General features: G+C 40.4%; 1 protein-coding gene and 1 non-coding gene across 4 annotated transcripts in view; one reads left to right on the forward strand and one right to left on the reverse strand.

Moving 5' to 3' along the window:
- Positions 1 to 25,036, reverse strand: part of OXR1 (oxidation resistance 1) — a 297,516-nt gene that overhangs the window by 228,851 nt on the left and 43,629 nt on the right. The gene's annotated exons all lie outside the window — the stretch shown is intronic.
- On the forward strand, positions 11,337 to 11,419 carry TRNAL-CAG. Its single transcript has one exon. It is a non-coding gene; the product is annotated as a tRNA-Leu (tRNA).

Raw genomic sequence — 25,036 nt, forward strand, 5'->3', positions numbered from 1 at the left:
GATCTAGTTCCAACCCCCCTGCCATGGGCAGGGACACCTTCCACTAGACTGGGTTGCTCAAAGCCCCATCCAGCCTGGCCTTGAACCCTTTCAGGGAGGGGGCAGCTACAGCTTCTCTGGGCACCCTGTGCCAGTGCCTCACCATGCTCATTGTAAAAAATTTCTTCTTTATACCCAATCTAAATTATTTAAGTTTAAAACTGTTGTTCCTTGTCCTGTCACTACAGTCCCTGTTAAATAGTCTCTCTCAATCTTTCTTATAAGCCCCCTTTATATATCAAAAGGCCACAATAAGGTCTCTCCAGAGCCTTCTCTTCTCCAGGCTGAACAATCTCAACTCTCGTCTTTTCTTTACAGGAGAGGTGCTCCAGCCCCCAATCATTTTTGTGGCCCTCCTCTGGACCTGCTCTAACAGGTCCGTGTCTTGTACTGGGGATCCCAGAGCTGAACATGGTACCTTGTGCCTGAAAAAGCTGGAGAACTGGCTACTGAAACTTTCAAGGACCAGATAGTCCATACTTCCCTATGATATGGCACCTGCTGCTTCCTTTCTTAAAGATTTTTTTTTAATCTTACTTTTCCCTCTTAGAAAAAAAAAAGCATACTTTCTGTGAAGGGAGAGAGGAATGGGGAGAGAAAGCTGCAATGTATACAAAATAATTTTTTTAACTATTACATTTTGAATCATACCTCAAAAAAGAATGAAAAACACAAAATTATTTAAAAAAACATTTGTGTCCTTAAAAAAAAAAAAAAAAAAAAAAGTAAAAACAATACTAGGAGAGGCAGACTGAAAATGTTTGGGGCCCTAAGTGTTGACCTGGAGCATAAAATGCACTAGGACAAAGTGAATTTAGACAGCCTTTCCTATCTGCTCTTCTTTGATCACCTTCTTCATTCTGCAATACACTATTCACTTTTCCTTCTTCAATTTTTGCTTCAGTTTGATTTTCTACACTTAAATACTCCAGAATAAACTAAAACTTATTACTATGATGTGTGACACCTGTAATGTTTTCCCTATATTCAAAACAATTTAATTTCTCTTGCACTGCCTCTTTCCTTAATTTATAATCCTGAATCTGTTCATTTTCCTAGACCTATCAAAATGTTTATACCTATGTAACTTCATTTTTTCTCAGCTCTGTCCCATGTTTTCATTTACTCTCTTATACTTGCCCCAGTCCTTTCACCTCTCTTTTGTTTGTCTCCTTCCTTATTCATTCAGTCTCCTTCTTGGCCCTCATTTATTTACCATAATTTGCACAGAGTTAAAAAGAGAAATCAGAGTATTTATAACCAGCTAGATGTTTTCAGAAAAGAGCAATAATAGAAAATTTATGGACTTTTCATGACAAACAGGTTGGGAAGTAATCAGCATCTGCAGGCGTGTGTAATGTGAAGGTGTAAGATGCAGCTCTGGCTGAATGATGCCCTGTCTTCCCCGAGAACCTCTGGGACAGACATGGCTAACAGCAGTTCCAGTTTAAGTTCAGGAGCCCAATGCCAGCAAGTCATACCATTCACGTTACAGAAAACAACTCTCACTATTTTCATCTCATAGATGATGGTCTTTAGAAGCAACAGACTCTGCACAAGCACAGTAAGAGTCAGAAATCTGAGCCAGAGTGCTAGATTCTAGTGCATTTACCAAATACCAAATTTAAAGTTGTCTGTTAAATGGCTCTTTCTCATCTATCTGCCAAACATTTAAAAAATTTTATTGGGTAAAACTGTCTGGCCTGAAGAGCACTTTAGCTGCCAACATGTCATAAATCCAGATTTTTAACACTGCAGAATGCAGCCCTACCTCCATTTAATGAAAACATAGTTGGACATTATTTTACTCTTGAACGCACCAATGCAGTTCCTGTTGAAGCTAATGGACTACTCACAGTGGTAACTGCTGCTCTACATAATTACTAGCTGTGGTCGCTAGGGACCTTAGGCAAGACTCTACATTTGTGCAACACCCCATATATCTCATAATAAGTGCCATACTTAGTGGTACTTTTAGGGATTGTCTGTGGCCTGGGTGGGACTACAGGGATTTGGGCGTATCATTTACCTCCCCTGTACTTTGAAACCTACCTGCAAACCAGAGCAGGTTATCTGTGGGGAACTGAGAATATAGTGTATTAAATGCTTTGAGAAATCATTATTCAGTGGTAACTGAACCCATATGTATACCTATTGTACCTGTGGTTTTCAATTCCGGAACCCTACAGCTCATCCTTCTGAAACTGAATGTCGTCTTTACCTCTTTACATCCCAAACATATTCAGAGGGCACCTCCCACCTTTTTGCTTTCCTATTTACTGAAAAAACAATTTCACTATCATTATGTGTAGAAAGAAGGGGCAGGGTGTTGACTTTTTTTAAATGGCATACAAATATAACACTACATTTCAGCAGGAAAAAAAACCACAAACACAGCACTGAACAAATATTAGAATACACATAATTTAACAGAGATGATCCCAAATATTTGACAGTAAGAATGAGATTTTTATTAAGGAACCATCTATGTAATGCAACTTTTTATTTTTTTATATATCCTTATGTCACTGCTTTCACTAAAATGCAATGTTTTAAAATTAACAAGGGCTCTCTCTCAGAAAATGTATATAGAGATCCCACTGGGGAGGGAATAGCAGTGCCTGAAATCAAGTGATAGCAAACCTGGTTCTGATCTTGCTTCGGCTGACATGAACCATCAGGTTCAATGGGTCACGCTTCACATACAGTGACATAAGGCTACAGAGATCTCTTACAAGGATGGAACAGATATTACTGCAAATACATGCCTGAAATTGCTGGAGACTCATGAGGCTGTAATCACAAGTCATGGGCCATCTGCCTTTACATACATAAATCTGAGAAATTTTCCTAAAGAAGTTACAGCATATAATTAAACCATTTTGCAGACAAAACAAGGAAAACCAGCTGATCTCACCACTACACTAACGCCTCAAAACATAACTACATTTGGCAATTCCAGGCTGAGCATCTCCAGCTAATGTTGCAAGCATAAAGGTCCATCTGAGAAAACCTTAATCAAAACACACATTGAAATTATGTTATATCCACTGGTCAAGACCAGATTTTTTCCATATGAAACACATACAAGGCAGTCAAAATGACAATTTACTTAAACCAGTGAGTAGTAATATCTGCAATTATTTACTGCAATAGTAGAACAACACGCACATTTGAGAGAAGAGTATCTCCTCATCTAGGTTACAACGCTCTTTAAAATAGAGCCGGAAGAGCATTCAGTTTCCTTTGGTTGCAGTGAATAGTTTGAAGGTTGAAATTACATTCTCTGTCGATCACTAGAAGACAGGCATAGGGACAGACTATTGAAAAATTTCACAGTGTCCTTTTGGCTGCCTTCCAGTCCCATCTCCAAGCGGTTGCTATTCTATTTAATGTAACTGGAGTCTACCCTTAGGATGAATATCTCTCTTCCTGACAGTTTTTGTTCTTTTTCAAGGCAGACCAACAAAGACTGCCTCTCCCCAAGCCTCTGCTGAAGGGCTCGGAAATGGAACAAACAAAATGGCCAAAATGCTGCTGCATGACCATCTTGCAAACGAGTTTCTCCACAATTTCATTGAAAACACAGAGGATATAACAGCTGAGGTTAGGATAATCCCAGAAACAGAAATGCTTTTCAATTGAAAAGATTTTAAAACAGCAATGTGCTTTGAGGAAAATTTGTTCCACAGCTGCAATACATGGTGACCAGTCAGAAAAAGATACTGTATTGCTGAAAAATTACAAGCTAAAGATGATTCTTCTAGATAACAATGTGGGTATTTTAAACACAAACCACAGGCTAAACTGGCTGCCTGGTTGCATGTAAGAGCTTCATAGATTAAATCAGGGATTCCAGAACAAAACCCACCCTGCTTGAAGAGCCTGCAAAACCTTCAGACAGGCGGATAGTCCTGGGTTAATTGCTAATGTAATTATGCACTGATTGTACTGACCAGGTATTAAAGATACAGCAATGCACAGGTTCTAAAGCATGACTTAAAAAAAGCAAACTCACAAGAACACCAGTCTGTGTCTAACTTGGGGTATACACTACACATATAAGGGCAAGTTCTGCTATGTGATTGTTTTTCATGGCTACTAGCTTCAAAATTAGCCAAGCCTCTAAGTGACCAATTTCTGCTGGTTGAGTTACAAGCTCTCCTGGCCGTCAGGTTTAGCCAATTACCAATGCTCCTCGCGGATTTTCTTCCCACTCTGCACTGCAGATGTTTGTGCAGCACAGAGGCTCTGATGCACACAATAAATTGGCACCTTCTGCTTGTTATAAATACAAGAAGCAAAACATTAAGGGGTTTAGCAGACATTTATGCTCCCCAAAATAGACAGGACTGATAAGCATTTACCCCAACTCACGTAAGTTATCACAATCACATTACTTTCAGCAAAAGCATCAGTTAAGAGGGATTTGTGTCAGGACCACAAGCAAAGAACTATTCCATTACAGCATGCCTGTGCTGGGAAGTTGTTAACATCTTCAGCAATTCCCTCAGGAAATGTCAACAGCAACACCACAGAAAGAAAACATATTTCTCTAAATATTAAGAAGAGTCTGAAACAGTTTCTAAAATGTCAACAAGAAAACCACACTCAAAACCAGCATGATTTCTTTTTGTTGCAAACATAAACAGTCCTTATGTTAGTTTGAAGAGCAAACGATGGGGAGTCAGCATGTATATCAGAGTGAAGCAGAGATTCCCTCTTCACAGTATACAAGGAATGTATTAATCATGCAAATAGAAAGTGTTTTGAGGGAAAGAAAAGAAGATACTATCTCTCTTTGGGATAAGTAAATGTGTAAAGATCTTGCTTTTAAAAAAAAGAGGGAAGTCTGAGGGGATGGCTAATATTTGCCAATTACTGTGTTACTGTTTTCCGTACACAGTGAAGGACTTACTCGCACTCAGCATATTGGTTTTTTCTTTTACACACTACATAACCCAGACACAAGACTCTAGTACTGACAACTGCACTAACAAACCCCACTTTCGAAACATACAACACTCTTGAGAAACTTTCCACACTTTATAATATGCTAATCATTATATTTTAGTGGTTTTATTATATAATATCTAATTATTTATCATTATCACCATTGTGTGATAATTAGCAGTGCTGCACTTGTTGCACTCTTTTTTACTGTAAATAAGCCCATATAAAATCAGCTAGAAGCATGTTACCTCTGTCCTCTGCACCTAGGTAGCAACATTCACCTATGTATCCGAGAGCAAATGGTCACAGACCCCATTCTTTCCATGTGGAGAGGAGAGAAAGGCTTGTGTGCAAAAGAAGGTACCAAGCACAACTAATACCCAGTACCAACAGGCCTGGGATTTACAGTTTTCATACACCTTTACTAAGTAGGAAGTGGCTTTATTGCATGGAAATAGAAACCAGGCCCCAGTCAGTCAGCTTACTGTCCCTTCTTCAAAGCTTACTACCCTGAAAAAATCTGGGACAGGCAACCACCTGCAACACTCTAGATAATCCCATATGGCTCTCCCTCCTTTGGCTAGCAGGAGGCAAACCCTTCTTAAGTTCTCCCTTCTCTAACTCTATTTCTGTTACATCCAGCTCTCCACAGCCAGGTCTAATAGTCAAAACCTGTTTAGCCCTCTTTAAGCTGAAACTTTTTTACCATGTCTCAGCCTTCCTGGAAAGTGCCAAGAGAAGACACAGGGACTCCAGCACAGGTTAGGCAATAAAATACTCTTATCCCTGGTTCTTCCACTTGAGAGTATGGGAAACAGAACATCATCTGATTCTTTCAACATAAATTAATTACCACAAGGTTGCAACACTTAGCTGCTTCAGATTCAATAGCTTGTTTGCTATTGCCTTCATAAATAAGAACAGAATGTAATAGAGTATAAATGTGCAATTGTGCATTAAATATTTTAGGAATTTGTCATCTAAAAATTAAAACAAATTCACTGTTAATAATAAAATACAGTTATTCTATCATTACAAGTTTCCATGCTTACCACATCTCCAATGATTTATAGATTTTTTTTTTTTTTTTTTTTTTTTTTTTCCTTTCTTTTCCAAACAAGCACAAGGATATTTTTCATTGCTTGAACACCTGAGCTGGAAGCTGAAGGTCAGGTTAGATGCTTACTCATCAATTAGTAATTAGGATTTTGCAGGTCAGGTTCTGCCCCAGTGTCAGCTGTCATGTTACCTTTTACTGCAGCCATGTTAAACACACCCCCCTATCCACACCCTGTATTTATTGTCATAAATGTAACTACTTTCATCCATGGAACTTAAAAGGCTACTGGACAGGGAGAGGAGAGGTCGGGAACAGGACTGAGCTCGGCTCTTCATCTGAATTTGTTCTAATAAAAGTGGACTAGAAATTAATTCACTATCCTCACAGCTGTTAACGATTTACCCTAAACAGGAACAAAAGCTTATACTCGTGATTCTTGTGAACAGCAGATGGATCATTAAAAAAAAGGAAGCTCTATCTTTTTGGGTTTTTACACTTCAGAATTAAAAGCATTAAGGAAAAAAGTTATCCCAGATCAACAGGTAGCAATCACAGAGCAAAGAGCTCTCCAGTTCCTGCTCAAGTTCATGACCAAATATTGATATGGGAGGAATAAAAAGCTGATACTTGGCATTAGTTTCAGGGGACAGAAGGAATTCTCCCTCCCCTGCCACACACATGGATGCTGTACCTCTTCTGCATCCTGCTGATAACATATGCTCCTAAGGCACTTTCTGTTATCACAGACAGTGCAGACATGCTATGCCAGCCTTCTCTAATATTCCCAATTTCCTGTAAACATTATGGGGTTCCACACATTTAGTCTGCTTCATATCTTCAAATGTAGTTTACTAATTTGGGGAATTTAAGGGAATGTACTTAATTCAAAGGAGGTTTATAAGCATTCTTACTTGTAAAATGTTTTGAGGATGAGTTATTTCATAGAGAAGACCCAGGTAAACAGAGTAAAACAGAGATTATTATTCTTCTCAGCTGCCCCGTCAAATTTCTAATTCCCACTAGAATGGATGGAATATACCCAGGACAAAGCCTCTACTATTCAAGCCCATTCCCACCTGTGACCATGACAAGACTTGAAGTTCTGCTGTAAAGACGGCTGGCAGCTGCGACAACATGGTCCCAACACACAGCAGTCTTGTTTCTAGTTCGCAATCTGTTTCTGCTGCTGATATATTTTTAATATAAAGGATTGAGTCTGGTCCCTAAAGATTACAGGGGGCAGGAGGAGAGCTTCCCAGGTTCCTGACAACATTTTGAGTCTATGCATTGCTTTATATTACTGTTTGTGCAACCAAAAAGGTCTGTCAACAGAACTAGTGATACCTGTCAAGTTAAGCACATATGCATTTGCAAATGGAGGAGCAAAATATGAAGTTACAAAAATATTGAAAATGCATTATATTTTTAAAGCAAGTCTCCATTTAACCACATTTAACCTCTTTATTATCTACATAACATACTTCACTTTCTCTTTGGAAGAAGATGCATTGGTGCCACATGATTCAGCCATTCTTTTTGAAATAGTATGTATTTCTTTCAGGTCTCACAGGGAGAGCCCTGAAACATACGGAAAAAAAACAACTCTACTGTTCAGAGAAGGAACAGCACAAAAGCACAAAAGATGCTCTCACTCTGTGAGTGGCTTTGCTTAAAGGAGGACAGAAATCCAGAATGGCCAAGGAATGGATATCAAGTGACAGATGAGGGATAAAAAAGGTGGGAGAGAGGCCTTTCTTATTAAGGGATGTTGTGATGCCTTTTATCTCCAGTGCTGGAGATGATGGACCCAGCATTTAAATAGATCAACTGCTACTGACGTCAAGTGTAAATCACGACAGGACAGTAAGCTTTACCATGACATCTATGAGAACAATTTCAAATTCAGTATTAAAACTGCATAGCACCACTAACCTCAGACACCTGCGGCTTCACTGTTTCTTGGCAGGGTTGAATGGATGTAAGCTTAGGTGAAGAGTACATATTACTTTCTCTTCCCAGCTATGCTGGGTGAGAAGGCTACAGCCCCAAGACCTACCAACTCAGCTGACCATTCTGCACATCATTTCAGTTGTAAATGGTCATGGGTTCAATCTCATTTTCCAGAAAGTGTTTAGGAAGTGACACCCAGAAGCTGGACAAGAATCAGAAAAAACTGTGTACCTACATCCAGGTGAGGAGTCTGGCCACTCTTCTGAATTCAGAAACTCCCTTGTTGCTACCTGTTATTTCTGAATCTTGCCCAAAATAAAACTAGAATTTACAAACATTTTTTCTCTTTTTAATTGTAAAGAGTTTTATGAAGCATCATGTAACATCCACAAAATCATGAATCTCATCAACTGACATTACAGGCAGGTACAATAGCTGTAAACTCACAAGGGAAAAAATACAAATAAAAGAAAAATCCTAGTATTTTATTGAGTTTTATTTGAGGAAAGATGTTTTTGCTCCCAAGTGTTTCCTGTTACTCTGATTAAATCCATTAATTCACTGTAATGTGAACAGCACTTGAAGCTCCATTGATCAGTGTGATCATTGCCGATATTTTCACATTAGCTTAAATGGGTTTAGCATTATTCTTAACTTGAGTCTTCAAATATGCTTTCAGAGGACAAGTCATTACTATGGATTTTATTACGCACAGCCACATTAAAAGTATTTTTGAGTATTTTCCATTATCTCATTGAACCTTATAGAACAATGTTGGCTGTCACCAGGTATTCTGAAAACTAAACTCAGACTGCACTGCTTTTTGTTACGTGCACAAATAATGCAAAATGGAGTCAGGTTTTCTCCAATTTGCTAAAAATATGAGTCTACTATTGAAATTTTAGGTTGGGCACCAGCGTAAAGACATACAAGGGAACGTTGGCAAGGATACCCAAGAGGACTAAGTTTCATTTTCTTCACCTGTTGTCATCAGAACTTGTACTCAGGAATCAGTAGAGCTAACCCTTCTGATGGATAATACCAATGCACCTCACGTCCCAGGGACTTTCTTTTCAGTAGCTGAGGAACACATTTGCTGGAGTCCATCAACACCCTGCAACAGAACCTCAAGTCCAATGAGTCTGGCGGTGCGATGGACAGGCAGTTAGTTAAGTCTGTGTCAAAGCAGTCGGGGAACACATACATCTTTGTAAATATGTAATTTTTATCGAGGTTTACAGATCACCTACTAGAGCTCAATTCAGTCAGTATGTCAGCTGGTATATGAAACTGAGTCATGGGTCAGCAGTTGGGACTCAATCCACCCTTTACATACTAAGAGCCACTATATTTTGACCAGCGACTTAGCCAGATCAGCGGATTTGTAGGAAACAGCCTGAAAGTTTAACCACTGAAGTTCTGGGCCAAAAGCTTCCCACTGGTAAAGGAGACACTAGTGCTGTCCTGGAGTAGGCTTGGGCTGATTCTTCACTGAGGTCACCGTATGTCTGGTACACACTTAGTTCTGCAGAAAGAGCCTTCCTTGTGCAATCCATGAGTCTTGAATCTAATGGGTAATGTTATCTTTATGACTTAAACTTGATTTAAATTAAGACCTATTTAGTTAATTTTCCCAGCCATTCAAGATATATTTAATCAGCTTTACATCATCACTGTCTTGAAGTAGTGAACATAAAGTTTTGGAGCTGCTGTCTGAAGACCCAAACAGCTATGTGCTGACAGGAGAAAGAGTGTAGGCTGCAACCCCAGCTCATTCTGGAGTTGCTACTCTGTGAGTAGCCTCTGATGGCTATATCTCTGCTATCTGTATTTCTGCTTATTGGGCTCTGCCCATCTTGCTACAGGGGGCAAGAAGACTTACCAAAACTGGAATAATTCTGTTTCTGTAGGCTCTACCAGTTATGATTTAAAAACAAAACAAAACAAAACAAAACAAAACAAAACAACAACAAAAGCACACACAAAAAAAAAAACAAACAAAACAAAACAAAAAAAGAAAACAAAACAAACAAACAAAAAAAAACAAACCAAACCAAACCACAAAAACACAACCTAAAAACCCCCACAACCACTACAATGGCTAGGACTCCAATTTGGGCAAAAATACCGACTCCATATAAACAGGTTTCATAACCTTTGGTACCAAGTCCCCATTGCCACAGCATTTAAATATATTACTAATTCTAAATATGGGAAAATTTCACCTCTGCTCATCAAAGAATCCGTCCCAACAAGTCAACCAGGTCTGCTCTTTCTACAGGATGAGGATGCTGAAATGCACTACAGCATACCTTCTGTCTGGCTGTGTCCAGTCAACTGTTGTGCATGTCCAGGGAAGGACATGGCCAGCAGGTCATCGAACAAGTCATTATTTTCCTTTTCCCAGGACCAGTGAGACTGCATCAGAGTACTGGGTCCAGCACTTTGGGCTCCCCAGTGCAATAAAGACATTGGAAAACTGGAGCCTGGAGAACTGGTTTCTCCAAAGAGCAGCAACTGTTTCCCTTCGATACCACTACCAATTAAAATCAATATCAAATTCTGACCAATCTAGTAGAGCCTATAGCCTTTTTTTGCCATTGGAAAATATTGTTCCTTAAGATTCTGGTCAATAATCACGTTTTTGGGCCAGAGGTATAGCTGCCATTTCTGATAGTCAATTTCTGGTTGTCTCATTTCAAAATTTGATTTTTCTATCATATTTACATTCCCAACAGAGATATTGGATTTTAGAGCTTATGTTCCCAAACAGGTGTACCTCTTGCTTTCCACATTGATTTTTACTCCCGAACCCTGACGAAATTTGTATGTTTAGAGCTTCCTGGATGCAGCTTTCAAGTACATGAACTCCTTTCATAAAAATGCAGCAAGGGGACACACAATTTGTTTAAGTGTCGCAGTCCCCTTTCAAATGTCACGGAGAACTCTCACCATGAATAACTTGTACCTGTCTCAAGGGGATTTTCATAGACATGACAGGAAACAAATCAGCCTTAAGCTGTTGCCCTCGTGCGACATTCCGCATTTTTATTAATTTCTGTATCCCTTCAACCTTTTGCTACACGACACGCGTAATTTATGTGCAACGGTTCTTGCTTCTTGCTCAACACAGTAACACTCAGGTACTCACAGAATGAAACAGCCGCATGTACCAAATTAACATCAGCTATTATTATCGTTACACTAGATTCAAGACAATACGCAATTTGTTCGGAAGGTTTGTAACAATCTGCGCGAGAGCAGCGCGACGGGGCAGCGCCGAAACCACCCGCCGGCGCAGCACGGCCGGGCGCGCCAGAGCGCGCCCCCGCGGGTCAGGATGGCCGAGCGGTCTAAGGCGCTGCGTTCAGGTCGCAGTCTCCCCTGGAGGCGTGGGTTCGAATCCCACTTCTGACAGCTCTCTTTTGGGACTGCCTCCTGCCAGCGACTGGCCACCCGCGCCGCCCCTCAGAGCTCGGACCTGCGGCCAGTTCTGCTCAGTATGTTTATCAACGGTCTGGACAAAGAGGCCTTGCTGAGGGATGGAGGTAGCTTGGAGCCCTGGGCTGCGATTAGTGGGAGGAAGCGGACGAAGTCCAGAGGCGGGATCCGGCACCGAGGACGGAGTAGCGCTGGGCCCGAGGGTGAGCGGGGAGCGGAGTGGCTGGCGAGCAGCCCGGCTCAAAGGGGTCTGGGGGGGCTGCTGACAGCAGGGCCGGCCGCGGGGCGAGGCAGCAGCGTGCCCTGGCAGCACGGAGGGCAAAGCCCGTCCGGAGGGCGGCACAGCTGGAGGCCGGGCTGCGAGCAATGTCCTGTGAGGGGAGGATGAGGAAACTTTGGGTTTCTCTCATTTGGAGAAAAGGAGGCTGAGGGGTGACCTCCTTGCTCTCGACAGCTGCCCGAGGAGGGGACGCGGAGAGGGAGGGGCTGAGCTCTTCTCCCTGGGAAGGAGATGGACCGGGACGCGGGGGAACGGTTCAGAGCTGCACCAGGGCGGCTCCACATCGGACATGAGGAAGCGTTTCTTTTCTGAGGGGGTCAAACGTGGGAACAGGCGTCCTAGAGAGGTGGTCGATGGCCCAGGGTTGTCACTGTTTAAGAGGCATTTGGACAATGCCCTCAACGGCATGCTCTAACTTTTGGTCAGCCCTGAACTGGTCAGGCAGTTGGACTAGATGATCGTTGTAGGTCCCTTCCAACTCAACTGTTCTAGTCTAGTCTAGTGTAGTCTGAAAAAAAAAAAAATAAAAAAAAAAAAAAAAATAAAACCGGCCTTAAATTAAAATGAGACATCTAATTGTCTCAGCCTAAAGAAGGGCACAGTTCAGATTCCAGCCCCCAAAATCTGATGGGGTTTCTGCTTCCTCCCCACCACCGTGCCTGCACTAGTGCTGCGTCTCCCCTGCCCGAGCTCTGATGCTGTCTGTCGGGCTCTGTGCCTCACTGACGTAGCAAGAAACGGTACTCCCTGAGCTGGTCTTCTGCTGCTTTAGGGAGTGGGACCCACCTGCCAGGCAATCACCTGGAAAGCTCTGGCACTTGCTGATGTGGCAAGAGCAGGGGAGTGAGTGGAGCAGAGCAGGAGAGGGAGAAGCCAGCACCTCCCTCTTCCCCTCTTTTGCCAGAGGCGAACTGTTATTTTGGTCCCAGATGTTTCCTAAAACTACAGCTCCCATCTCAAAACTAGCTTTTTTCCCCCCTTCTTTTTCCTTTTAAATTGCTCTCTGAAATACTTTGATATTTTTGGGATATTGCATTATGTTCTTGTTTTGTTAAAATTTAAAAACCTTTTAAAAGCACGTATGAATCAGTAAATGAATTAAATTTTCACGTTACATACTTAAGAGTTTAGTACACATTAAGTGACATTCTGGAATACAAAGTATTGCTGAAAATCAAGGTCACAAACATCAGTCACAAGAACACTCTTCCCATGAACGAAGTAGGAGACTAGGATTTTTAGTGTCATAAACTGTATCCAGTACAGCAAATGCTCAGCAGACATGCAATAATGACCTCTGAACACACACAGCACTACATCATTATAAATTTGCAGCTAAAAAAGATGAATTAATAAATTATTTCAGAGGAAGAAAGAAACAGACTGAGAGAGTGTTTTAATTATGTGGTATTAACACAGACTCTGGCACAGGTAACTTATGCTTTTCATTTGTGAATGCTACCAAACATTTCTTGAGTAGAGTTTTTTGTCTACCCAAAATACTTATCTACTGTACCTTGTGTACAGAAGATATATATCTGTTTTTCTCTGGAACCTTAACCCATGGAGTGGTTGGTGTTAACCGATCTGTTCTTACCAGGCAAGCAGCACTACAGTCTGTCAGCATATACAGGAAAGTTTTGCAGAACATCTTTGCAGAAAGCAATGTTAATAACACCATTAACCACTGTTAATGCTAAATCAGTATTTAATTCCATGTTCCAGACAGCAATTCTACCAGTATTGGAATTCTGAAAGCAGCACATTGGCCTACTATGAATGCACAGCAAGTCCAGCATGTTTAGGTCTGCCAGACATAAAACAAATTCAATAGGCTGCTGCCTAAAGCAGTAATCCACAACTGTAAATTGCAGGGTGCAGGCTTAGCTGGCCTTCCTGTGGGACCCATTTTGGATGAAACCTGAAACCAGCACCCTGGTTGTTTATAGTCTTTCAAGTCCCAGCAACACAATTTACAATAGCGGTACATTATCTACCTTACACAGGCATCAATCCAATTATTATTAGAAGTTATTTGATCTCAACTGATAGGGAAGACTCTTCCTAATATTTGAGGAAAAAATACAACTGACAGATGTATATAGAGAGATACTGATATGTATACAAAACCCGTGAAATAATTGTATGTCACAAGCAAAGCAGCAACTTTGAGTCTTGAACCTCCTTAGCTTCATTTCAATTATAATGTGAATACTGAAATCATATAAATCAGAACAGATGTACCTACAGTATTTGAGATGGTTTAAACATCCTAGAAAACTACTAGTGAAAAGGCATTCACTAAATAGATTATGCATTCAAACACTTATTCAGAACCGTAGATTTTTTCTACCGTTCCTTCCTGACCCTATTTCAATCCCCACTGAGAGGCTTGCATGGGGGGAAAGAGAGAGAACTGCATGGGGCTCTGGCAACCATTCAGGGAGTTCACAAGGGTCCTAGGATTTCATCCCCTGATTCAAATCTCCATTTTGGACAAGGCTGCAACAGGAGTTGCTGGACATGTGAAACAGCAGCAGCGGACAGGATGCGCAGCACCACAGGTTAAAAGCTCTGCAAAGCTTGGACTTAACAGCATTTCCCTTCTAGTAATACATTGTAATGGATAAATTAGGTATGCAGATGATATTTCATTTGGATTTTCAATATAATTATACAATAAAACACAATATTCTGCCGAGTCAACTCTTCCACATTCACAGACTATAGTAATGGACAAAACAGGAGGGAGAGGGAGAGATAAATCCAAGGCAATCATAAACAACAGACCACAGGATTTCATTAAGCAATCCCTGTAGAAAATTTAATTCGTTGTTCTCTAGGAGATAATTTATCCTGAATTAAAGGCCTGCACAGAGCAAAAAATCTGCCAGATCCTTTGTTAATATGTTATGTAGGTTACAGTCACTATTATGTACCAAATTGTAGCAAAGCACATGCTAACTGATAGTAAAGATTTCTGTGAAGACAGACTCTTCCTATGAATTGGCTTTCAGAAACTTTCAAAAGATGTACTGGAAAGATCTAGAGAGGCATTTGAGGGAAAGAAGAACAATTATTTAAAAAAAAAAAATGTCATTATCAGTATATATGCTAGCTATTTCATAATCACATGACAGTATCCGCACTATTTTATATACAAGCTGTTTAGTGAGGCTAGGTTCAAACTGTTCACATGAATGTTTTCAGCTCTGTAGCCAATTTAAAACCAAAATAACCACATTAGCTAGACAAGATGTCCAAATTTAAGTAACTTCCATTATTAAAGGAAGCAAATGATCAAGTTTTTCTGAGACTAAAACTGCATACATGTTAGCCATTGCTGGTCACAAGGAATGAGACCAAACTCTCAACATTCACATATGCTGCAAATATTTCCTATGACAAACATCACAAGGTGAGAAGTCCAGAACCAAAAGCAGCTCAGAAATCTTTTATCTTTCTGGAGTGGTGCATGAGAGAATGCTTCTAGTAAATAAGATACACAGAGAATGACTTTTTTTTTTTTTTTTTAAAGAAAGGGACTATACACTTTTTTCTAACATACTTCAGATTGCCAATGCAAACGGGAGGTAAAAGCCACAGAACAAGGTTGTGCTTTACCGAAGGAGCAGTATTCTTTCAGCAAGCCTCGATCAAATACAATCTCTCCATTAATAAGGAATAAGGATTCCCTTATTCCTGTCTGACAGCTGCAGCCAGTGCTGTACTTGTGAGCAGAGCCCTTATCGACCAGAAGGGGAAAGAATAGAGGCAGAACCCACACCCTCTGTGAAATCCCTCTGAAGGGGTTTCGGAAAAATAGATAATTTTATGGGCAAGCCAGGCTTCTGCCATTACCACCACTGCACCATCATAAATGAGAGGATATTGCCATATGGTATTTTTCCTTCATATAAAATTTTCTCCAGCAAACAAATGGCTATCACCAAACTTTTCTCATCCAGGTTTTGTGAATGTTGCCCATGAACTAGAGAAGAATACAGCAAGGCGAAGACCATCTCATTATATGCTCATCACAAAGCTGAATAGATACCCAGATATGATCAGTGCTTATCACTCAGCATGAGTGTCTGGATGACTGAAATGAATGGAAACTGCTTCCAGTATTTCTCTCCTGACACCAAATCCACACATCACTTTGAAAAGAATTAGATGAAGTTCAGCCAAGTATACGGTAAGTAGGTGGACACTGAGGGACTTTTGAGATAATTCATTACTTCTACTGCTCATTAGTGGATTGGACAGTGTATTTCCAACGCTTTGTGGTCTTCAAAGTTTTGGTTTTTTTAAAACAGAAGTAAATGGAATAATCGGGATACCATATGGCTCACCTGTTCCCTTTATCGTTGAAACAAGCCTACACTGGCAGTTCAAAGCATGTCTGAATTTGCGTTTATCTTTCTGAGAAACAATCCATTAACAGCAGCTAATGATCTTTTTTTTTGCCCTAATGAATCTACTTTGAAAGGAAGCTACCTGGGGCTCCATGCTGTTCACAGTTATTAAAACATAAAAGCTGGACTACCTCAGCTGAGGACATTGATGATGTCAATTAAATGTCAGCTTTATGAACTGGAATCAATTCAGACAATGCAAGTCTATCTTCATATTAAAGACGACACATGCAGAAGCTCTTCTCTCAGTGCAGGGGTCCTGGATCAATACTGGCATATGCCATACTGCAGAGGGGCAGGCCCAAAGGGAATCTTTGGTGTGAGGAAACAGGGGTGTCTGGAAAGTGAAAATAACACATAGCTGTTTCTGATAGCACAGAGACACTTGTGATAGCGCAGGCAGAAAGCTACCTGCTGCAAGCCAAACTCGCACATGGATCTCCTGTGGACAGACATCTTCACAATACAGGGCAGCTTGTTACCCTTTTTGCTACCAGTGCTTTTCATAACACATGCAAATGACTGAAGAAAACCCAGTATTTATTTGTAGGCATGCCTGTCCTGAAGCCAAAGTCTTGCTCCACTTGCAAAAGTCACATTCCCCTCCGACAGGTAATGCTGTCTTTTCACTGTGGGCTAATCCACTGGCTGTTTCCTGCTAGAAGTAGTCACCCTTACCTCAGAGAGGTAATTTCACACTCATTTTTAACTGGAATTAATTTATTTTCCTGTTCCTTTAGTGCTAGTGCTAGGCTCTGACAGCTCCTGCTCTCCCCAGCACAGCACAGCATTAGTGGATGGTCCCCAGCACTGCTGTACGGCTACAGAGACCCCCACCAAAGGACCCAGGTACTTTAATGCCACCTCAAAGAGGAGGGTCCACAAGCCTTACATCATAACAACCTCTACGAAAACAAAACCACATGCTTTCCTACCCTTCTTTCTCATTAACTGAAATGAAGAACAGAGGTATATTGCAGTCTTGTGGCAATCAGCACTGGGCAAAGCAGAAGATACCCAAGCAACAGCAGTGTCAAGATCTTTTGCTCAGTACCTGGTGTGGTGTTTACTGAATAACAATAATAAAAAATAACTCTGCACTGTCATGTGCAATTTTGCTTACCTTCCTTTTTATATGAGAAACACTTAATTTTCAGGAGAGAATATTATAAACACCAACTGGAATATAATAATTAAGCTGCAAATGTCTATAAACCTGCCTCTTTATCTGACTGGTGTCAGTTAAGTAAAATAAAAATTACAATCTCTACATAAGGAAAGTTATATAAGTAGGTGAGTGGGTTTAAAAACAAACCACAGATCTTAGAAAGTTACATTCACCTGTCAAAGAAAGTAAACTACCAGATGAAAGGAAGGCTAGGTCTGAATATGATTAAAGCCTTATTTTCCTCCCCGAAGAGCACAGATTTAGACTTGCTGAAGTCTGCATATTTAAAATACACAATAATAAAGATGAGCTATTAAGTCATCACCAATTATTTTAAAAGCATAAATTGTTTATTTATAAAGAAACTGACATTTATAAAGAAAGACAAGAAGAACTCACAGTTGAATAAGAAGCAGTTTTGGGGGATTGGAGGTTTTGTTTTGCTTTTCTAACTTAATTTACTTTGCTTCATCTCCATTTTTAACTTTAGAAGTATCACATTTCAATTTTTTTTTTTTTTAGCTTCTCCTAGTGTGTCCTTTAGAGTTTGTGGCAAACCTTCCACACACCTTAACAAGGTGTCAACCGTTAATGTCATAGCCCTAGCTATTAAACAGGTGAAACCAAATAAGTGTTATTGCACAAATCGAAGCCTCCCAGGTGCTCCGTGGTCAAACGTCACAAACATCAATTTGTTTAGCTCTTTGGATAATGTCGGATCCCCAGCAATGGGACTAAACACAGTTAAAATTAAGAGGAAGCTGTGTTGAGTTTTCATAGAGAAGAGGTGAGCACAGGACACCAGTCTGCCTTGTGCTTCAGCTGCTGAGCCCCACCAGCAGCCCAGGTGGATCAGGCTGGGCACACTGGTGTTGGCCAGAGTTCCAGCATCTCCACCTCAAGTTACAATGCCCATGGCAGAAACATGGCTTAATGTCAAGACTCTCCCTGGGCTGCCGTCCATGGATCGCAGGTGGAGCTGCATTGCTTTAGACTTACTCCTTATCTGCAGTCTAGCCCGGTATCCTCTCAACACACACAAGAACATCCATGCTGGATCAGACCAGTGGTCAGCCTAGATCAGCATGCTCTGGGACAGTGGCCAAGACCAGCCCTAAGGGAGAAATCAATATGGAAAGTGGCAAACGGCAAGACAAACAGTAGGACAAAGCTTCCCCACTCCCGGGAATTTGGGGTTCAGAGGCTTCATAATGTAGAGCTACTTTTTGGTGTTTCATAGCCTGCAGCAGACTACAGCATCGCTGAGGCTGGTGGGGAGCTCTGGGCATCCCCCCAGTCCATTCTCCTGCTCAGAGCTGGCTCAGCTGCAGCAGATTGCTCAGGGCCATAATCAGTCGGGTTTTCATTATCTCCCAAGACAGAGACCATACACACTTGTGGCAACCTGCTCCAGTGTTTGACCACCTCCACATTAAAAAAAAAAGGTTTTTGTTCCATTTCCTGGGCTTTTTAACATTCACATGCTGCTGCAATAAATTCCAGAGCCTGCCTATCCATTGCCTGAGGAGCTGCGCTCAAGCCTGGTATATGGGGTGGGTATTATAATAAGGACAATGTTTCTCATGGCTCCCTACACTCTGCACGGGCCCACTGCTCTAACTTAATGTGAAGTGGTAATCTTATGAAGGTTTAAGGCCACAGCAAAGGTTCTAAGACCACAGCAAAGGTCTTAAGACCACAGCATTCATTACTTTTATTGGAATACTCTGAGACACTTAATTTTTCTGCGTTCTGGACTTTCCCCACATTGTCTGTAAGGATTCCTCTTTGTCTTTGTTGTGAGCTGTAGAGGCATCTACCATTGCTCCATAACACCCAGAGAAATAAGATAATTCCATTTACAACTCACTTCTGATAATAAGTGACAAACTATTTCTCACCTCTCAGATTAGAAAAAGTCAGGCAAAATGCAGTGATTTGCCAAAAGGTAAATAACCTCCTGATGGCATCTTCCATTCTTGGAACCATTCTCACAAAAAGCTTTTTTGCTTTTATGATGCATCTGTTGCATTTATTTCTCCTCTTCCAATGGGACTCTCCATCTGCTGTACACATCCAAAATGGCATCTGATAATTCATGCTAAGAAAGCAGCCTCATCTATTCCAGTCTTCAGATTCATTTCTTTATAAACATCAGCAGGAATAGAGAAAGATTAGATCAGACCTAGAATGCTGTGTTCAGAAAATAACCTTGTCCATGTTAAGAAACAAAAAAAAATAATAAAAGGGGGACTTTGGAGGTGAGGGAAGGTTTCATCTGACAGTACAGTTCACAGGAGAATATGCATTTAAAATAAGATGAATAGAAGGAGCTGACCAATTGCTTGTCATACAAGAGTTTGCCATGATAAGGCTTAAGCCACTGGTGGTGTTCTTTCAGTGTGGTTATTTAATGCAAAGAGTATCTTATAGTAAAGATGGAAGTTCAAATAGGGACAAAAGCTAAGAGTGCATGGTCATCCCCAGTCCCTCATGAAGTCTGTTGCATAGTTTTGGATTAGCTCTTGAGAAAGCTCCATTTCTTTTGGAAGAAGAGTTAAGTGAATAATAAAGCAGGTTTTCTACCTTGGTTGAATGATGGATACAAGGGTGGAAATCACACTGTATTGAGGCCATAAAAAGATTACAGGGAATAAGGAGAATACAGTATGATATAACAAGCCCTGTACAAACTTGGGTTGGCCCTTTTGGCTTTGCTATCATGCAGATAGAACAATGAATCATACACCAAACATTATCCTAAATAAATCATTCACCATATCTAGGGGTAAATGAATTATTCCTGCTCCTCAGAACTGCTCTTTTCATGCAGAGCTATCCCTCTAGACAATCTGAAGAGAACTGAGTGAATTTTCTTCCTGTACCTATGAGAACCAGGAAACGGGGGTAAAATTCTCATGTGTAAGTTCAATTTCAACAGCTAGAATTTGAATATGGCTACCTAGTTATAAAAGATTTACTATAAAACTTGTATTAACAATGAATTTCTGGATGTTTATAAGCTTAGAAGCTGTTACAGAAATGACAAATCAAAAATACTGGCTGTAGGCAAACCAGCTTCCAGTGTTCTGATAATTGCAATTAGGGAGCTTAATGAAATCCAGCGTATCAGATTGGTTTTACAATCCCTACACCTCTGACTTGTACTACCATGACAAATTTCAACAAGTATGGACCAAATGGATTAGATCTACACACTAATTTTATAGTCTTCCCTTCAGACTGATTTTCTTCTACTTTTTGGCAATATTTAAGAAAATATTTTCCAATTAATTGAAAGTCATTTAGTGCTCTCACGAAATTACTCCTCAGTGAGTCTGGAGCAGATACACTTTCCTTTTCCCAAGTGCCTTTGATTTCTTCTCTGCACGTACAGACATGCACTTAATTAAAACTTTCCATCGAAGTGGCATTAGCTAGACACACAAGGAATACCAAGTTGCTCTTAGGCTTCCTGCCAGAAAGTCAGCACTGCTGATGCTTTCCTTCATTTACTTTAAAGTGTCAGCAGAACAGGCAATTTATGACCACATAAACATGGAGCCAACAACCTATGACCACCATCTGCGGCAATACAGCACAGACGCAGCCGCTTGGTTGGTCCCGTTCCCTTGGACTGGTTCATGTTGCCAAATGCGGAATCAGAACACACTTTACTGAGTGCCTTCTATAACACCATAATAAAATAAATCACCAGTATGAGTCTTTAAAAAGGTGTCAGGGAGCAACATGAGCAAATCCCAGTAGCAGACAACGGGATTTGTGCAGAGATCTACTATTCACCACATTGAAAATTTAACCCTGGGGCTCTATACATACAAGCAGGACACAAATATAGCACATTGTGAAATGAGGTTTGTTTTTCATCAGGATATTGGGATTTTTGTTAGGAAATAAAGATTCGGAGAGAAAAGCCCTTTGCTCTGATATAGTGTTATGATTTTGGGCAGGCATTTAAAAAAGCATTTGAAGAAATGGAGACATCTGAGAAACCATGTAATTGCCAGAAGCATTTGAAAAAGTCTGTAGGACACAACAACAGCTCTCATTATATGGTACCAGTTCTGCTTCAGAAGGTTTCAGAGATGTATTTGGCAGGAAACCCCCGAGAGAAAATGCATTTCTGACCACCAGTGTAGCTATTCTTACATGTGAAAGATGCAGCAGAGTCTAGATGATGCCGCTTAGCTCTGTTAGGTGCCTATTGTCGTATGTGTGCCTTTGACATTTCAGTTGAAATTAAACTAGAAATTAAACTAGAGTGGCCTTAAATTGAGACTAGGTTTCATGTCTGGTAGCACTGATACTTCCCTAATCTACAGACTTCATTTCCTAAAAATGAGAGAGATCTTACAAAGTTATTTTTACAGCCAGAATTTAACAGAAGCAGTTCTGCTAAGGCTGAAATCATACCAACAAGTGGAGATATCTGCAGGACACTGAGGCCCAAACTGAGCACAAAATCTGAGCATGTGGAAAAGTTCGTCCTTGTCTGGGAAATATCTTTATGCTTTCCTATGCAAGAAGAAGTGACTGAACTGGGGCATGAGGACCTTCAGCTGACTTCATCATTCAGCAAGACTGACCTTCAATTTATACCTTGGCATATTTATCTTCCAAATGCGTTTGTTGAAAAGCAAAACCAAGCAACATCTTCCTCATCCTGGAAACTCTTGGCAAAGAGTGTTGTTAGAAAATTCAGGTGAAATCCTGACTTCTAGAATAACAGCAAAAGAATTTCACTGACTTCAGAAATGCCAGGTTGTTGCCCTTCATCTGGAGCTTGAACAGGGTGTAATGGGCAACACATCCCTGAAGAGCCCAGCCACATACACGACATATCTCAAGGGTCTGGCTCAGGAACTCTCTGCCTCCTGAATCTTCTAAAGCATAATGGAATTGGAAACATGACAGGACAGGCTGCAGTTTTGCTTACACTTTAATTGCTTGAGATCAACTGCAGAAGTAACTAAACATGCTAGCATTACAGCTGAAAGAAAAACAAACAAAAAAATGTAGTCACTAAGATGTTAGATCCTCTTTGTAAATTCAATTGCCAGCCACTTCTGAACAAGGAACTTACGGTATTAGAGGTTATAACTGAAGTGCAAGTGTAATCCTGTCTGCAGGCAATAATCAGACACTCTTACAAAAACTGCAAGATACAGCAAAGAAATACAATAGGAGAATTAAATGATTTTAAGTACTAAATCTACAGAGTGAAATTGGTGTAGAAAGGGAGATGACTTTCTCTAACAAAAAGATACATGCCAAGTTGGCTGGTTAGCTCATGCAAATGCATTTGAAAGGCTCTACACAAGGTGGAGTAGACTCTTATTGAAAAACAGACTTCTGTAAAACTATAACTGAGAAAACGTAAATCACTTAAGATAAATTTAAACAGACTTACATTTCTTTTATATTTTCATTTGTAAAAACATAGATTACATCATAAAATTAATTCATATTTTATAATTAAGCATGCAGTTGCTTGAAGCAAATTTTAAAAAGCTGTTCACTATCGCTTAAAATATTTTTTATTTTATTTGTATGTATAAGAAGCCAAATTTTTATTAGGTAAACTGGTAAACTAAAAATATGTATTTTCTATATTTTGTTACATATGCAACCATTTTATGGGAGCTTAAGCTCCAGTATATCAACACTGATGGGGCTTTTTGTATTGTACTGGGTCTGGCTGGGATGGAGTTAATTTTACTCATAGCAGCCCGTATGGTGCTGTGTTTTGAATTTGTGATTAAAACAGTGTTGATAACACTTGAGTGTTTTGGCTATTGCTTACACAGTGTCAAGTCCTTCTTGGTTTCCCACTCTGTCCCCCTGTCTTGTCCCCCCCAGGTAGGCTGGGGGTTGGCAAGAAGCTGGGACACACACAGCCGGAACAGCTACCAGAAGTGATCAAAGGGATGTTCCACACCCATATGATGTTGTGCTCAGCAATAAAAGCTGAAGGAAAGGAGGAGGAAGGGGGGACATTCATGGTTATGTCACTTTCCTTCTAAAGTAACCATTACCTGTGTTCAGGCCCTGATTTCCAGAAAGTGGTTAAACATATGCCTGCAAATGGGAGGTGTGAATTAATTTTCCTTTGTTTGTGCACTTTTGCTTTACCTATTACTCTGTCTTTATCTTGATCCACAAATCTTCTTACTTTCCTTCTCTGTTCTCCCCATCCCATGGGACAGTGGAGTCAGTGAGTGGCTGTGCAGATGTTTGGTTGTTGGCTGAGGTGAACACACCACATAATCCGTAAACTCTTCAAGACTTTTTTTGCAGATCCATGGCAAATCAAATTTTTGTTATCTTACTACTTCATTAGTTAAACATTACTACTTTGGGGTTTAGTTTCATTATTATCAGAAGTTAAATATATCAAAACCCTTTTCCCTCCAGTAGGAGGAGTAATATTCAGAGAAGTGAGACTCGAGAAAGCTAACAGAGGATAAGGTTTCAAGCGTACGTCTAAGGCAGCTACCATGTTGCAGAGGCGTAAGTGCAGAGTCCTGGTTGGGCTTAGTCACAAGGAAATCATTAAGAATTTTAGTGAATTAAGGCCAGGTGGGTGAACAGAAAGCAAGAGGCAGAAGATGCACAGCAGATGGTCAGACAAGGTAGAGACAGAAAACAGGAAACTGGGCTCAAAAGGATTAGAGAAGGTAATGTGTGGCAAATACCAAATCCTATGAAAAGAGGAAATCTAAGCAGATGGAAGACTCGACAGAGGAAACACCTGACAAAGATAAATTGCCAGTCTACAGGGAAGCGGGAGTTCCACTGTACAGTTAAGTTCTGGAACTACAAACACATGAAGCTGGCAAGGCATACAGAGAACTTGGACCCTTACATCCTGCATCAGTTGGCACTGTGTTAGTGTGAACATTTAAGGTGAAGAAGGAGAATCCTTCCTGCTGCTATCTGATGACAGCAAGCAATCATTCACAACTGGATCAAGATGCTCAGGTTCACTTCCTCTCCTTCTTGATCATCCCCCACCTAGAACAAACGCTGCTGAGAGCAGCTGTGAGTTATCAGCATAGAGTCATACTCCCTGTTGGAAGGATGAATTCTGCAACAGAGAGACCACGTATGCACTGAAGGCTTGAGTTACGCCATCTGAAGAGGTACACTATCTATTAATAAATCTGAGCTCTCATTAAGCATAGCACAGGTTGGGAAAAATAGCCAGGTGTGTAAAAGGGAAAAAAAGTCTTAAAAAACATGAGATAGTCAGCATAGGATGTTACATATTCTGTTGCCCTATATACATCTGTGTACTAGATTGTGTCTGTTCTGGTTGAATTAGAAACCGAGTCCCATAGCTGCCTTATCATTTTTCATTATTCAGCCTCACAGCCCCAAAGCAATAAAACAGTGCAAGACACTGGAAGTTCGTATTTAGGAAATGGTAGTAAACTTAAAAAGAGTCCATGTCAAAAGATATTATTTTGCAGTTCACTACCGTAACAAAGTTCAGCAGTAAGAATGTTAATTCTATAACAGAGCAGAAGAGAAAAAGCTTGTTATAGCTTCATTCAAATAGTGTCACTTCCAATTAAAAAGCAAAAGAAAGGTCATAGTGAGCACCATCTGAATTTCGGTCAAACCAGATAATTATTTTTGTACACTTACAAATCCCAAAGAAAATAACTTTGACACATGCTTTTAGTATTCAGTAATGGACAGTT

Source organism: Tyto alba, unplaced genomic scaffold, assembly GCF_018691265.1.
Source record: "Tyto alba isolate M040663 unplaced genomic scaffold, T.alba_DEE_v4.0 Super-Scaffold_9, whole genome shotgun sequence".
NCBI lineage: Eukaryota > Metazoa > Chordata > Aves > Strigiformes > Tytonidae > Tyto > Tyto alba.